This window comes from Ranitomeya imitator, chromosome 1 (assembly GCF_032444005.1).
Source record: "Ranitomeya imitator isolate aRanImi1 chromosome 1, aRanImi1.pri, whole genome shotgun sequence".
In the NCBI taxonomy this organism is placed as follows: domain Eukaryota; kingdom Metazoa; phylum Chordata; class Amphibia; order Anura; family Dendrobatidae; genus Ranitomeya; species Ranitomeya imitator.
The window spans coordinates 459,247,923-459,265,146 of NC_091282.1; positions in this window are offsets into that span (position 1 = coordinate 459,247,923).

Below are 17,224 nucleotides of genomic sequence, written 5' to 3' on the forward strand. Positions count from 1 at the left end.
ATAAGGTCATAAATGACCATTTGGGGGTATAACAATATTTTAATAATTTCTTTGTATCTGAATTCCCCTGTAACTGAGACTGGTATATTATCCCTAGTCACAGGGCAAATTTATCCTTCTGTCTATGTTACTGTCACGATCATAGACGCCCACAAGCCAACCAACCTCAGAAGGCGTGGGGCGTGCGTCCCCCGGGGACGAAATACGGACCCTTTAAACCGCAGAGGGGGACCCGGCCTACCCGAACTAGGGGAGAGCAGCGACCGGGGTTCTGTGGCAGCTGAGCATGTGGACAAAGAAAGAAGGATGTAGCACATGATTACACCAATACTTCAGGTATAGAGAAAGTAAAGTTTACTAAAGTAAAGTCACACAGTACATAAACAAAACATGATGATGTCAGGCTCCCGAATCCACACCTCAGAAGGGTACCACCCAGTGGACCCCAAGGCACCAACGGATCACCGAGGCACACATAGGCGGGACATCAGGACACAGGCAGGACATCAGGATACACGAGGACATCAGGGCGCAGGTAAGACATCAGGATACAGACAGGACATCAGGACATCTGGACACAGGAAAGACCTCAGGACATCAGGACACAGGCAGGGCATCAGGACATCAGGGAACAGACAGGATATCAGGAAATCAGGGTCCATGAGGTCATCAAGACACAGGCAAGACATCAGGGCACAGACAGGACATCAGGATATCTGGACCCTGGGTCACCGGCAGACATCAGACTCCAAGCTCCAGACAGCGGTCATCAGGTTCCAGACTGTGGTCGTCAGGCTCCGGGCATCGGACCTAGGAAGGAACTCAAGCGTGATGGTGCAGACACCGCCGTACTGGACATGAGCCAGACGGGGTTAACACCGCATGGTAGTCAGAGCACAGAGTAGTAGATGCTCAGCAGAAACACCGGTTTCAAGAGACTCAAAGTCACTGGGAGTGAGGCTCCAGATGCAGAGGGATTCCAGGAACATAATCACAGCAGACACAGTTCAGACAGGGTCAGGATCAAGGATTCGGGCCTGGATATACCGCCTCCAGGACAGGCGCCAGAACAGGACAAAACAGGAGTCAAGGCAAGAACTTTGGTACCAAAACATAGACAGGAGAGGTGCAGGAACACAAACACACATAGCAAAGTTCAAGGGCTCTGTGAGTAGCTCAGGCCCGGCCCATAGGGCAGGGGAGCTTTATATATGGGCTGCCCCTTAGCAATTGGCTGGGGACAGCATTTGAAGTACACACCCCAACCCTGACAAAAGCAGGGGAGGTGTGGCCGCGCATGCCCTAAGCACACACAGAAACCACCACAGCACCATCAGTGCAGGATCTGAGGCTCGGGGCACCTGACTGAAACTGCATGCACTGAGCCACGTGGAAAGCCAGGCACCAGCCGCAAATGACCTCACAACCCGCGGACAGCCTCACAGCAGCAACCCGGGACCGCACATGAGGAAGGTATGCAGCAGGGCAAATACCCAAACGCCCATGCACGACTGCTTAGCAGAGCAGGGAACCGAGAAGGCTCCATTCAGGTAAAAGCCAACAGTATCCCAGCTCAAATTAGGGGGAAAAGAGTTAAGGGTTAAAGCAAACATAAGCATTGCCACGCCGAAAACCAGATACAGACAGAACGGCATGATAGTTACAGAGTTGATCTGGGTCTGTTTGGACTCAACAGCTGCTCTTTCTTCCTGGCACTCATCAATTACGTGATCACTGGGACCGGAAAAGGAAGCCCTATTCAGCACTGTGCATTCAGCAATCAGGTAGGCAGAGATGGTAATAAACCATCTCTGCCCTCTCTATGAAGAGTCCTGCTCCTGCAGCTGTTTGATCATTCATTGCAGTTCCTGACGTTTCAGGTCTATGGGTGGTCCAGAAGGAATTAAGGAAGAAATATCAAATTACTGTTAAAAACCCTGTATAATGAAATCTGAGGTTTTCTTTTTCCCTAATAACTAAAAGAAACTGTTAAATTATTACAAATTAAACATTTATTTTTGATATTTTAGTTCTTTATTGAGCCAGTGTTGGCACATTTTGTAAATAAACTTTTAAATGATTTTTTCACTTCGCTGTTGTTCAGGCTGTAGATGAGCGGATTTAACATCGGGCAGACGACAACGTAAAATACAGAGATATACTTCTCTTGGTTTGATGAGTACTGTGACGAGGGTCCAAAATAAGTGACCATCCCTGTCCCAAAGTATAAAACCACCACAATGACATGAGAGGTACAAGTGGAGAAGGCTTTATATCCCTTGGCCGTGCGAATCTTTAATACAGAGGAGATTATACAAAGGTATGAAATAATAATTAGCAAGAATGGGAGCAAAAGAGAAATAAAACTAGTACAAAATATCACAAGTTCATTTGTGTAGATGTCACCGCATGACAGTTTTATGACGGCCAACAGTTCACACATGAAGTGGTTGATCTGGTTACGATTGCATAGGGTTATTGGCATCAATAAGGATGGGAAAATGTGGATCATGAAGCTGAGAATCCACATAAAGGCAATGAGTCGATGACAAACGCTCCATCTCATCTGAATTGGATAATGAAGTGGCTTGGAAATGGCGATAAAACGGTCATAAGCCATGAGGACAAGAAGCTGACATTCGGTTCCACCCATGAAGAGTATGATGTAGAGCTGGACCCCACAAGCAAGGGTGGAGATAGTTCTATGGGTAGAAAAGAGGTCGGCTAACAATCTCGGAACAGAGGTGGATGAATAACAAATGTCAATGAGGGATAAATTGCAAAGAAAAAAGTACATTGGGACGTGCAGGCGAGCGTTTATTAGGATGATGCATAATATACAGTGGGGCAAAAAAGTATTTAGTCAGTCAGCAATAGTGCAAGTTCCACCACTTAAAAAGATGAGAGGCGTCTGTAATTTACATCATAGGTAGACCTCAACTATGGGAGACAAACTGAGAAAAAAAAATCCAGAAAATCACATTGTCTGTTTTTTTTATCATTTTATTTGCATATTATGGTGGAAAATAAGTATTTGGTCAGAAACAAAATTTCATCTCAATACTTTGTAATATATCCTTTGTTGGCAATGACAGAGGTCAAACGTTTTCTGTAAGTCTTCACAAGGTTACCACACACTGTTGTTGGTATGTTGGCCCATTCCTCCATGCAGATCTCCTCTAGAGCAGTGATGTTTTTGGCTTTTCGCTTGGCAACACGGACTTTCAACTCCCTCCAAAGGTTTTCTATAGGGTTGAGATCTGGAGACTGGCTAGGCCACTCCAGGACCTTGAAATGCTTCTTACGAAGCCACTCCTTCGTTGCCCTGGCGGTGTGCTTTGGATCATTGTCATGTTGAAAGACCCAGCCACGTTTCATCTTCAATGCCCTTGCTGATGGAAGGAGGTTTGCACTCAAAATCTCACGATACATGACCCCATTCATTCTTTCATGTACCCGGATCAGTCGTCCTGGCCCCTTTGCAGAGAAACAGCCCCAAAGCATGATGTTTCCACCACCATGCTTTACAGTAGGTATGGTGTTTGATGGATGCAACTCAGTATTCTTTTTCCTCCAAACACGACAAGTTGTGTTTCTACCAAACAGTTCCAGTTTGGTTTCATCAGACCATAGGACATTCTCCCAAAACTCCTCTGGATCATCCAAATGCTCTCTAGCAAACTTCAGACGGGCCCGGACATGTACTGGCTTAAGCAGTGGGACACGTCTGGCACTGCAGGATCTGAGTCCATGGTGGCGTAGTGTGTTACTTATGGTAGGCCTTGTTACATTGGTCCCAGCTCTCTGCAGTTCATTCACTAGGTCCCCTGGCGTAGTTCTGGGATTTTTGCTCACTGTTCTTGAGATCATTCTGACCCCACGGGGTGGGATTTTGCGTGGAGCCCCAGATCGAGGGAGATTATCAGTGGTCTTGTATGTCTTCCATTTTCTAATTATTGCTCCCACTGTTGATTTCTTCACTCCAAGCTGGTTGGCTATTGCAGATTCAGTCTTCCCAGCCTGGTGCAGGGCTGCAATTTTGTTTCTGGTGTCCTTTGACAGCTCTTTGGTCTTCACCATAGTGGAGTTTGGAGTCAGACTGTTTGAGGGTGTGCACAGGTGTCTTTTTATACTGATAACAAGTTTAAACAGGTGCCATTACTACAGGTAATGAGTGGAGGAAAGAGGAGACTCTTAAAGAAGAAGTTACAGGTCTGTGAGAGCCAGAAATCTTGATTGTTTGTTTCTGACCAAATACTTATTTTCCACCATAATATGCAAATAAAATGTTAAAAAAACAGACAATGTGATTTTCTGGATTTTTTTTTCTCAGTTTGTCTCCCATAGTTGAGGTCTACCTATGATGTAAATTACAGACTCCTCTCATCTTTTTAAGTGGTGGAACTTGCACTATTGCTGACTGACTAAATACTTTTTTGCCCCACTGTAAGACAATTTCCAATGATGGTTATTAAGTACATGGTCAAAAATAACAAAAACAAACCAACGTTTATCTTTAGGTCTTTGGAGAAACCTAGAAGAATGACTTCAGTGATGATGACCGTCTGGTTGTCCATTCCTATCCTATACCACCATCTAGATGACAGAAATGTATATTTTATTGATGCATTTCACAGTTTATAGCACAGTTTTATAGAAGAAGCTTATAGATCATAACAGTTTGGAAAGAAAAAATAGATATTTGCCCAAATACATAGATTATGGTTTTCTTTTAACACTAGAAGTCCCAGAAATTTCGAGCTCCAAAGTTTCAAAAGGTAGAAATGTTAAATGACCCCTCTCTGGGACTTCTAGTGTGAAAGACAGTTAAAGACTGGGGTTCTGCCAAATTTCAGATTCTTCCGCTAACCATGGAGATAAATCCCTGATTGCAGACTGTCCGACGGCTGGGAGCACCACTAATCCGGTGAACGGGGCTCGGAAGAGCTCCATCTGAATGGAGAGTGAATGAAGTAGAGGTGCACATGCTCAGCAACCTCATCATTCACAAAGGGCTCTTCATCTCCTGTGCCCTGTCCTCGGGATTGATGGAAGTTCCTCGGACCACCAGCGATCGGGAAGCTATCCCCTACTCTATGGATAAGGTATAATTTGCAATCTTGGTACAACCCCTTTATTACCACAAAAACCATATCAAGCAATTTCAGGGGAATAATTAGAACTCGATTGGCCCCGTAGTAGACTCTTTCTGACATGTGGACCTGTCCCGTCTATTGTCGCTTCGATCATTGGGCGACAATTCGGTTACCATGTTTTACTCCTTGGACTTGTGGACCCTACAGCCTAGAAGGGTTAAGTTAAGCAAGAAGTATAAAATATGCATACAGAGCTTTGAAAAAGTCTTCATACCCCGTGAACTTTTCCAATTTTTTTCATATTAACCACAAAAACTTAAAAGTATTTTATTGGGATTTTCGGTGATACCAACACGAATTAGTGAGTATTTGTGACATATGTAAAGGATATGATTCTTGGTTTTCAAAATATTTAAAAAATATAAATCTGAAAATTGTGAGGTGCATTTGTATTCAAACCCCGAGTTAATAATTTGTAGGACCACCTTTTGCTGAAATTACTACTGCAGTGTTTTGGGTCTCTACCTGCTTTGCACATCTAGAGGTGACATTTTGCCCCTTCCTCGTTGCACATTAGCTCTCCCTCAGTGAAATTGGACAGAGACATCTCTGAACAACAATTTTCAAGTGTTGCCAAAGATTTTCTGGGATTTTGGTCTGGACGGTGTTTGTGCCACTCACAGGTATATGCTCTGATCTAAACCCCTCCATTGTAGCTCTGGCAGGATGTTGAAGATCGTTGTCCTGCTGGAAGGTAAACCTACGACCCAGTCTCAAGACTTTTGCAGCCTCTAACAGGTGTTTTATGACTTGCTTTCAAATATGTCTTTCTTCTTGTTACTCTTCCATAAAGGCCAAATTTGTTGGGTATACGACTAATAGTTGTTTTGTGGACAGATTCTCCCTCCTCAGCGGTGGAGCTCTGCAGCTCCTCAGTGACCATGGGCATCTTCACTGCTTGTCTAATCAGTGCTCTCCTTGCTTGGGAGGTCGGTTTAGGTTGATGGCCATGTCTTGGTAGGTTTGCAACTGTGTCATACTCCTTCCATTCTTGGAAGTGCTCCATGAGATGTTCAGAACTTGGGCCACCATTTATAACCTAACCCTGTGTTAGGTGTCGAGTTCCCACCTCTGCACAGGGGGAATCTCGAACCATCTCCACTGCGGTCTTCCATTCTTCTCCTGCCTCAATGGAGCCTGCTTAGCGGAGATGTCAGTCCCAGCGTCTGACTCAGGCTGATACTGGGTGACTGGTTACTACTGTTCTTCCAGCCTCTGTCTTTGTAGCCAGCGCTGATCAGCAGCGAGCAGATCTTTCTGGGGCTAAGTCCTGCTTTTCCAATACTGGGCATGCCCACAGGACTATCTCCCATTTGAGGTCAGGGGTCACATGTGCAGGTCCTGAAGCGGTTCCTGTTGGACCACTAGGAAGGTCCTTGAGTGCTAAAACTATAAAAGGTTTGCATGGCCGCACAGCCATGCGCTAGTATCAAACCAATGTTAAAAAGCTCAATGCCAGTGTGGTCATGCTGGTATGTGGTCAGGGTTTGGCTGAAATAAGTCCCTAGAATACCGGCACCTCCGGTGAGGAGTTTGTATATTTGGATTCAGGGCCTTGGCTGAAATAAGCCCCTAGAATACCGGCACCTCTGGTGAGGAGTTGTTTGTCTGCTATTCTAACTGCATGACCACAGTTTTGCTCTGTTTGTTAGCTGTGTTCCTCTGTGAGGTTAACAGGGCACAGCATCTTGTTATTCTAGCGAACCTGTGAAGTAACAGAGTTCACTAATACCGCCATATAGTACCGCATATTACTAGCAGCAGTTTTCTCCCCTGCATGGTGGACCCCAGGTTGCGAACACACCAACACTAATGTATATATAACACCCTGCTTTTACTCCACAACTTTTAGAAAATTAAAAACACAAAAAAGGGGCTAGAAACGGAGCACTTCTGACTGGAGAGTCCATATAAATTATACAGAAACACGTGGGACATACACTCTGTGAGTGGCGTGGATGACACTGACATAAAGGAAGAAACTTTAAAAAATCCCTGCGGCCAGCCTGCTGCTTTCAAAAAAATGGTCATCCTGGAACTTTTCTATATATTTAACAAAGAGCATAATAAGAAAGAGAGGGAGTAGATTCCCATCCAACAATACCAGCTGATCCAACAGGGTTGGGTTTAGCTTGTACAGATGTAAAATTTTATTAACAAAGCAAATTTGCAAAAACAAATTTACCCGCGCCATGCAAGTCACAAGTCAGAAGTGAGTGTATGGAGCGGGCAGATACAGCGAGCCCACCCCATACCCGGTAGGCGAGTATTACACCTAGGACCTGCCACTAGCAATTGCAGCATTTAACTTGCACCGACATGTCTTTGCATCTTCAAGCCCCCTAAGAGGTCTAACAAAATCAGTGAAAGTAAAAAAAAAGCTTTAAAAAATATGGGAAAAAATTAAAAAAAATAAAAGTTCAAATCACCAACCTCTCCCCCCAGTGAAAATACAGATATTTAAAAAAAATACTGTAACAAGAGATCAAAAATTCACATCTATCCCAAAATGATAATAATAAGGTATTGTCTTGCCCCGCAAAAAAAAAGCTATCACACAGCTCCATCAGACAAAAAATAAAAATGTTATGGGTCTCAGAAAATGACGACACAACTTCCAAATTTTTTTTTTTTGCAAACTTCAGATTTTTTTTCACCACTAAAATAATAAAAAAACTGAACTTGTTTAGTATTGCCGCAATTGCATTGATGAGGAAACCATATTGCATCGTCTTTTTTTTTACAATAAAATGTACACGGTAAAAACAATTTCTCCCCTAAAAATGTCAGAACTGTATTTTTTTTTACAATTTCACTGCAGTTGGAATTTTGTTCCCATTTTCGGGTACACTATGTGGTAAAAAGATGGTTTTATTCAAAAGTAACACTTGTTCCACATGTCTATGTGAACAGAAAAATAAAAAAGTTATGGCTCTGGGAAGGAGGGGAGGAAAAAACGGAAGCAAAAAAAAATGAAAATGAAAGTGTTTAAAATGTAATTATTTAAAAAAGGAATGCATAAGAAATGGAAAAACTATCTCTAACTGACAGTTATTACAGATTTTCTATTTGTAGTAGAAAATATTGTGCTGCTTTGTACGTGTTTTCTAGTGAATTAAAAATGAAGAAAAAAACTGTAATTGTAATTCAAATGCAGAAATAAATTCCAGCTACATAAAGTCACTGATCAATCATACTTAGTCAGACCCGGATTCTGGCATTTTTGCTAGTTCTTTTTTCTTCTACCATGTCAATTGAATCTCTGACTGTGCACAGGCTACTACTTATCCTTTTCCTTTTCACTGCTGCAGTTGCATTACTCTTTGGGGTATTTGAAGTAGTTGACCAAAATATGAAGGCTTTCTCCTCCTATTTCTGTTGCTGAGCTGAGAGCTCTGACGTCCTTTCACTATCCTGATTCACCCTAAAATGGCTGCTTTATTCCCTGCATCAGCTTCTATACAGGCTGCGATTGTCCTTCCTGATTGGCAGCACTATACAATGTAATGTGATGGGTGCAAGGCCCTATGTTTGGCTCACGCAGTCGTGCCTGAAGTCATGTGAGTTTTCTGTGGCTGATGGAATCTTTAGAAATGTGTAAAATGAAAGCAGGCATTTTTTGGGTGATTGAAGCAAATTATATTGCAACTTGATTTTGTCATGCAGCTGCAGTGCAGTACAGCGCAACCTCCACCAGGGGGAGCTTGGTAGGGAAGCCAGACTGCACACACAGAGCAACTGAACAGACACCACCTAGTGGCGAGAGCAAGGTCAGGAAAGCCAAGTCAGAGCACAAGACAGCACAACAGTACAAAAGGATTTTGACAGAATGGATAGTCAGGACATACCAAGGGATCAGTAAACCAGGACGGGCAAAATACGATACAATAGGGACAAACTGAAACGGAGTCAAAAAGCCAAGCCAAGAGATCAGAACCAGGGAGTCAAGCAGATATACAGACAAACAAAGAAACACTGGGAAAGGGCAGGCAGGGGGAGATAACAGCCACAGGACAAGTCAGGGTTCACAGAAGGACAAATCAAGGGCTTCAAGAGTCAGGTTCAAACGCCAAAGACAGAGCTATAGCTGACACCACCCTCAGGATACCTGGGAGCTAAATAGCAAACCCGAGCCCAGAATGAGGCAGATCAAAGTTAACCCTTGACATGATCCACCCAGAGAAAGAGCAGACAGGACTAAACTCCGGAACGGATCATGACAGATTTATCTTTACCTAGTTGTTATATTGCAACTTGTTCAAACATCCCGGGTCATGCATTTTTTTTATAAAATTGTACACAAATTCGATTTGTATTTAATTGATCTGTCCATCTCTAATATTGTCAAAAAATAAACACAAAAATAGAAAAAAAATACAAATTGATTTCAAGCCAACATCAATGAATCTGTGGCAGTGATTTACCTTCAAACTTTTTGTTTGCAAAGAGTTATTCCCCCTTCAAAATAAAATCATAAATTCATATAATCAGATTACACAGTTGTAATAGAAGAAAAAAATATATATAAAAAAAATGACAAAAAATACAAGACGTGGCAACGCTGCTCTACAGATATAGACTCGCACTATGTGATTTTACAGCTTATATAACATATTCAGAATCTCGGATGAGAACCGATTTGCCCCTGAGATTAATTATTGATGTATTTTGTGTAAGATAAAAATATCTAATAATTCCAAACACAAGATATTGAGAATGCTTTGGGAAATAAGGGCTTCCCTTAAAGAGACCAGCTGAGAATGGAGTGCTATTACCATGGCTTCATAGAAGAAAAGTATTAGAAAATGGAAATTCTAATTTTGTGTGGATATGAATCCTTGATGATGTTGTATGCTCGGTGAACCTTTGGCATGGAGAAAATTTTTAGTGCCCCTCCCATTTGGTGATTAACAGAACTGTCTACAGTGAAAACAGCTGTCTCTCCTGTTTGCTGTGGCCGCTCGCTGCACACAGGTGTGATGTTTTCAGAGCACTGTGAACAAAGGTGGAGGTGCAGAATGGTGCGATAAGAGTTTTTGGCTCACAAAAGGGGCACCGAGTACCCATATTTACGTATGGATTAAAGATAATTTTCTGGATAATGTACATACTCAACGAAAGAAAAGCTAATGCTTCTCCAAAGTCCATACTGTCCTACTGCTCTGGCAAAGTTACTGAATCCTATGCAAGGAAACAAACCGTAAACTGCTGCCAAAAACTAAAACAAAAATTTGTGGCTAAAAGACGCCATTGTTTCTCTACTGTTCATACTATACGGTTGCTCCTGCTACCACTGTCACATCACAACCAGACATCGCCTGCTTTTTGAACTCCATAGTGTACTACTGCGTAAATATGACAAACCTGAATCTGCTTAAAATGAAAGCTAAAAGAATTAGTCTTCTTCACTTTCTCAAACAGTAAACCTGTTGATACTCCAAAAATGGGATAATTTTTGGACTTTTTAAATAAAATGTTAAAAACATAAAATATCCAATTGTGCAGTTTGTCGTTAGATAAGTTGTTGGGTAGCACTCCAGTCACACATAGCCACATGGTGTCTGATGGCAATTTGACATCACCAAGGCTGTGGTTATGTTAAAGAGCTTGAAAGTTGTTAGTACAGTTAAAGTGTTACTCAGTATTTCAGGGCGATAGGGGGCTATGGAGCACTTTTGATTTGCATCAAAATGGTTCAGCGTGAATCAACTTTTTCCCGCCAAGCAAAGATAACAGAGAGGGGATCATTATACTCTTCATCTCCTGACTGTTGGGCATCTATCGCCTCCATTTGTTCCTCGGCTTCAAGAATTTCACCAGCAGCTTGTCTGGAACCATGAGCCCTCTTGATCGCTGTAAGCCACGCTCCCATTGCATCCGCCTGTGCGACGACAGTCCAGAAATTTTAGATATTGTTATCCCTTCCGCATCCTCCTCCACTCCCATGTCTTCCTCTTGCACCTCTGTAAGGGGTACAAGGGCGGTACTATTTCCCTCCTGTCACACTTGTCCCATTATGTTTTATTGCATGTATATGGTTTTACTGTAGGCTTGTATATTTTATCTGCACTGTGTATTTTGTTATTTTGTAAGATAAGTGCAGTGCTAAGTTCAACCGCTAGAGGGTGGCATTTTAGTGTACGTAGATAAGATAGGACACAATCTATTATATAGCTAACTGTAGGAGGGGTTAGCTGGGGAGTAAGTGAGGAACACTTCCTGGAAAGAGTAAGAAAGGGATAAGGAGCCTGAAATATTGCCCAAGCTACTCAGCACCCTGCAATGTTTACTAAGGGAGAAGCTCAGCCATCCAGGGGCCTTAGGCCTGTGCTACAGGAAGACAGCAGTGGCCAGTGACAGAAGTGTTAGGAGCAGAAGAAGTCACGGCAGTACAGACGGGCAGGTCTCTCACCATGTGGCAGATCATAGCATGGGCTAGTGCCCTCAGATCCGGGTTGAAATGGCTGAGGGAATTCCCTAGCGCAGTGAGTCTGGACAGTGGGGACGCTGAGGAGCCATATGATATAGTCCGACCCGGGCACGTGACATGTGACAAGGAGAGGAGTGCAGGGAAAGCTGAAGCAAAGCGCAATGTGGAATAAGTTGTTAATGCTGTAACAAATATGGATGTGATGCGAAGTCAAGAGAGTAATGTTTTATGTTTTGAGTTACAACCGGACTGTAACTCTGTTTGTGCAAAAGCGACTGGAGGTGACCTTAAGGAATGGAGAGTAGGTCCTGATGGTGCAGAGGACAAAGAGATAAGGAAGCTGACAGCGGGACGTTGACAGTAATAGTGATGCTGATGATGCCATCATCAGCGCTAACCATCTTAGTAGCCATTTCAGAACTGTACAGGGTGAAGAGGTCCTTCATCTGTACCCACTCGGCAGGCGTGATTTGCACCACGTCTGCACTATGTAGGCCCAGGCTATACAAAAGGTAGGCCCAGGCTATACAAAAGGACATAGTGCACCAGCACCAGGGCTCATCGCTCCTACCACAGTGGCTGCATTATGTGAGGAGTGGAATTCCACTGTGTCAGAACATTGCAAATCAAATAGTTATGTGGTAGGTCATAATACCTCCGTAGTGATGATACAAGTCGATGACATGCGGGGTGCAATCGGCAGAAGTGAGCAGCACACATCGATCATGCTTTCTTCATCAGCACATCCAGGCCATGATATTGGCCGTGAAATTGTTGTACCACCGGGTTGAGGATGTGAGCCTTGCAAGGCACGTGTATGAGGTTGCCCCAGCGAAGAGCCGCCACCAGGTTTGAACTGTTATCGCACATGGCCTACCCTGGCTCCAGGTTCAGTGGAGACAGCCAATGTTCTTTCTCGGCTTGGATACCTGTCCACAACTCTTCAGCTGTATTACTGCGATCTCCAAGGCATATTAATTTAAACACTGCCTGATTGCCGTGAGCAATAGTTGCACAGTACGGAGGTGGGGATCATTCAATCTGCACTGTTGGAACGTGTGTCAGATTATGGGAGAGGTTGAGGGCGCAGGTAACTGCCCTAGAGGAGGTGGAGGAGCCAGAAGCAGTGGAGGAACTCTTAGATACAGAGGATTGTCCCGCAAATCTTGGTGATTCACAGACTTGTGGATCAGTCCCTTGACTGTCTGCCCCCACAGCCCCCAGAGTCACCCAGTGCCCAGTCAGTGAGATGACTGTATAATGTGATAATCAGCACTGTGCCCCCCATTACCTATAACCTCTAACTCCCAATAATATAAATTATTCAGTTTGTTACTCTCCCCCATTACGTGTAAGGCTATGAGCGCATGGAAAATATGCAAAGTTTTACAGTGCAAAAAAAGTGAACGAGATCCTGAACTCTCGTGCACACGCTGCTTAAGTTTTCCTTGCAGATTTGCAGCAGATTAAAATCTGCATAATGTCAATTCTTGCAGCGTATTTCACCCGTATTAATGGGGAAAAATGAAAACATAGCTAAAATGTGGAAAAAATCTTTCTTTCTGCCAACATATTATGATATGTTCTCCTGCAAATCTTGAACGTGTGCACATGTCCCTGTCCTGTGTTCCCCTATTCATTATACAGTGGGAACGGAAAATATTCAGACCCTTTTAAATTTTTCACTCTTTGTTTCATTGCAGCCATTTGGTAAATTCAAAAAAGTTAATTTTTTCACATTCACTCTGTACCCCATCTTGACTGAAATAAAACAGATATGTAGAAATTTTTGCTAATTTATTAAAAAAGAAAAACTGAAATATCATATTGCCCTTTCCATTATCTCTATCATTGCTTTCGGGGTTTATGGGGTATCTAGACAGAGGTAGCACCTCTGGTGGAGTGCTTGCCGTGTCCTTTTTGGACAGCTCTTCCATCTTTGGTCCTCATCTGATGCTCAACTCTCACCTGTACCTCCAAGTAGCTGCTAGCATGCGGCAACGGGTACACCCCGGAACACCACCTCGGTAGGCGGGCAAAACCAAGTGAGGGTAGCTGTTGGGTTTCTTTGAGACCTACAGTGATTTTCACGGGTTTGCCTACCCTTGCATGTGAAGACTGGATATGGCAGACTGTGCGGAAGAAACCAAGGTTCAATGGACAGACAAGCGATTTCCAGCACAGCGTTGTGGAGCGCTGAGAGGGCGCAGCGAGGCACATATAGGACACTGCTGGTCATCCACTGCACCCTGACCTATCTCCAGTTGTCTCGCCTAGTATTTGCCACTGGGGCTCGATAGGTACGGGCGAGAGAGTGAGGTTGACGACTGTGCAACTCCTCCTCACTTTAATCCAAGTCAAGCGCAAGTCATGACTTATTGCTTTCTCATCCACCACTCCCAACATTGCCCCATTACACCACCTGCATCATTGCCTCCTCCCCCACCACCCCCATCATTGCCCTATCCACCACCTCCATTATTGCATTCTCCTCACCACCTTTATCAATGCTTTCTCCCCCACCACCCCATCATTTGCCCATTTCACCACCTCTATCATTGCTTTCTCCCCGACCACCCCATCATTTGCCCAGTCCACCACCACCATCATTGTCCTCTTCACCACCTACACACACAGACACACACACATTTGCGTACACAGCACAACTCACCTCTCTGCACGTCCCTCTGGAAGAAGCAATTTGGCGAAACGGCGCTCGTCGGGCGAGGGGGAAGCATCTTAAGCAACCACAGCTCCTGCACACAACTCCAAAGCACTTGCCCCTATCTCCACTACGGTGCCTAGCAGGTATTTACATATATTTAATCCTTCTGATCCTTGTTACTTCTACCTTTCCTCTTCAAGCTATACTTTGGCAGGTATAGGATTTTTTCCTTCTCAGCTTAACAAGCCAAATTTTTGGACTAGCTGAGCTTGCCTCACATCATGCTTTTAATAATTTGCTTTCTAAGGTTTGGAAATTTAGGACATTAAAGGTTCACCATATTGGAGTGGAACTTACTTTTTCGGTCATAAATTATTGTTATATATGTTGCTGGTCTCCTTTTTTTCTTCCTCTATATTTGGAGATCCCATTGTACTGTCTGCTTTATTGAATATTTAATTATTTTCAATTTGTATAAATAAATATTAATTTTATTTAAATTGTCCACCTCAGTTTTTGTCCTTTCTTAGTTTACTCCATGTTTATTACGTCCTGCAGCCGCAGCAACTTTGTCCACGATAGGTTTCTGTCTCACACAGGAGCACACTGAATGGTGAAGTCATCCAGCCGCACTGCTGTGTCAGACAGGAAACGCGGACAGGAAGCAGGACGGATCACTCCCTGCCCGCTGCTCATGAGGGCAATCTGACCAGGAGACCCCGGAGCCTCAGGTCTGGATAAACAAGCCAGATTGCCCTCAGTGTTAGCCGCCCTGTTGTGGCCCCCTCCACCTTTGGGCCCTGGTGCTGCCGCACAGGCTGCACATCGGATATGTCCGCCACTGGGCCTAACAATTTTTAAGTGGAAATCTGTTCTTCTTTTTTGCCACTGAAACACAGTTTTATCCCAAATGATTTGGAGTAGCAAACGGAGTCCTGTTGACTGCCACACAGTTTTTGCACAATCTACTTCGATGCTGAAAGATTAGGAGCGACCTCTCTGCACTGTGACATTGAGACAATGGCGCCAGCAAAACAAGATGTCCGCTTTTTACATGGCCAACGACGTGTAACTTCGGCAGACAATCACAAAAGAACTTGTGTCTTGAGGTTGTGAATGGTTTCTGTACCCTGATTGGCTGACGGAATCAACAAACATAAAGTTAAAGGGGAAGAAAAGATAACGCAGCTCCACTAACCTCCCCGCAGCCCCTACCCTCATCAACCACTTCTCCCCATCTTCCCCACCACTGATCATACAGCACCACTATCCTAGCCAAAGTAATAACAAAAGCATTAGTAGAAATGCGATGATTTACCTAATTGTTACCAAATTTTGCCAACTTGAGTAAAAATGCTCATGAAAGCGAACACGAATCCGAATGTGCTATGTTTGCGCAAATTTGAAATTGGTGAACGTTTTCCGAAAACGTTCGCTCATCTTTACTTACAAGATCTCCTTCTCTACTCCCCTCCTATCTCCTCTTCCCACAATTGCATACAAGATTTCTCCCGCGTATCCCCAATACTCTGGAACTCTCTACCCCAACATGTCAGACTTTCGCCTACCATCGAAACCTTCAAAAAGAACCTGAAGACCGACCTCTTCCAACAAGTCTATAACCTACAGTAACCATTGTTCCACCAAACCGCTGCACGACCAGCACTACCCTCACGTACCGTATCCTCACCCATCCCTTGTAGATTGTGAGCCCTCGCGAGCACGGTCCTTGCTCCTCCTGTACCAGTCAGTGACTTGTATTGTTTAAGATTATTGTACTTGTTTTTATTATGTATACCCCTCTTCACATGTAAAGCCCCATGGAATAAATGGCGCCATAATAAATAGTAATAATACCGCTAGGCGGCTGCCAAATAAAGGGAGTCAAGTAGCCCATCTTGTAACAGAAGTTGTCAAAATGCTGCACAAGTATATTATTTTTACTCTGGGGAAATTGATGCCACTTTATTGATGTGTGACAATATTTTTTTGAAATGTGAAGACTCCAAGTTGGGTCTCCTTCATTTGTGTTCCCTGTAGCAGTAGGGCTCCCAGAACCGGCAAGCCTTCACTTACTTTCAGTCAACTACCTGTGTTACTATCCTTTAGACTTTCAAACAATAGCAGTCTAGTAGTTAGTGACGATGCGGGAGCCATGGAATAAATAGAGGAGGACAGAAAGGAAGGGATGATGGGCGCACTATAGTCAGGAGATGAAGACAATAATGATCCCTCTGTTGTTCATGGTTGGCGGTAGGTAACGTAGAAAGCAAGCTTGAGTGTTACCTCACCACCAACACACCATAGACTTGGACCTCATGGAAGCGCCCAACACATGAGCATCTGCAACATGATGCCTATATTCTTAGAGTTGCCACTCTGATAGATCCATGGTACAAGAGAAAATTTTGCCATATTATTCTCCCCCATAGAAATGGACGTGCACATGCTGGAGTATCGAAACACGCTTGTATACAATCTTACAAATGGTTTTCCTGAAGACAGCAGTGAATCCCATTAGTAGATTCCAACCCTGGGGATGTCGAGTTGTCAATGCAAAAACATTAGCAGCAGCAGTGGAAGTGAAAGAAGCAATTTCTGAGTCGTTTCACACATTTTTTTTGACCAGCCCAGTGCACCAGCAGAACAGTACAAGTCTGTCACATTGTGAATGACTGGACAGGATAGTGCAGAAGTTTTGGGAGCTCAATATCGATGCCATCATGGGGGGTTTGGACCCTTTTGCATTTTGGTCTTCACCAATTCAGCAGTGAGGCACACAGTGCGCATCGCAGCTCTAGACTTCCAACCTCCGGCATGTCAATTCGTCAACGCCAAAACATTAGCAGCAGCTGCAGTACTGTAAGTGGAAGAATCAATTTCTCTGAGTCCTTTCACACTTTTTTTTAGACCAGCTTGTGCACCAGCAAAGCAGAGTACAAGTCTGACATGTTGTGAATGATTGGAGAGGAT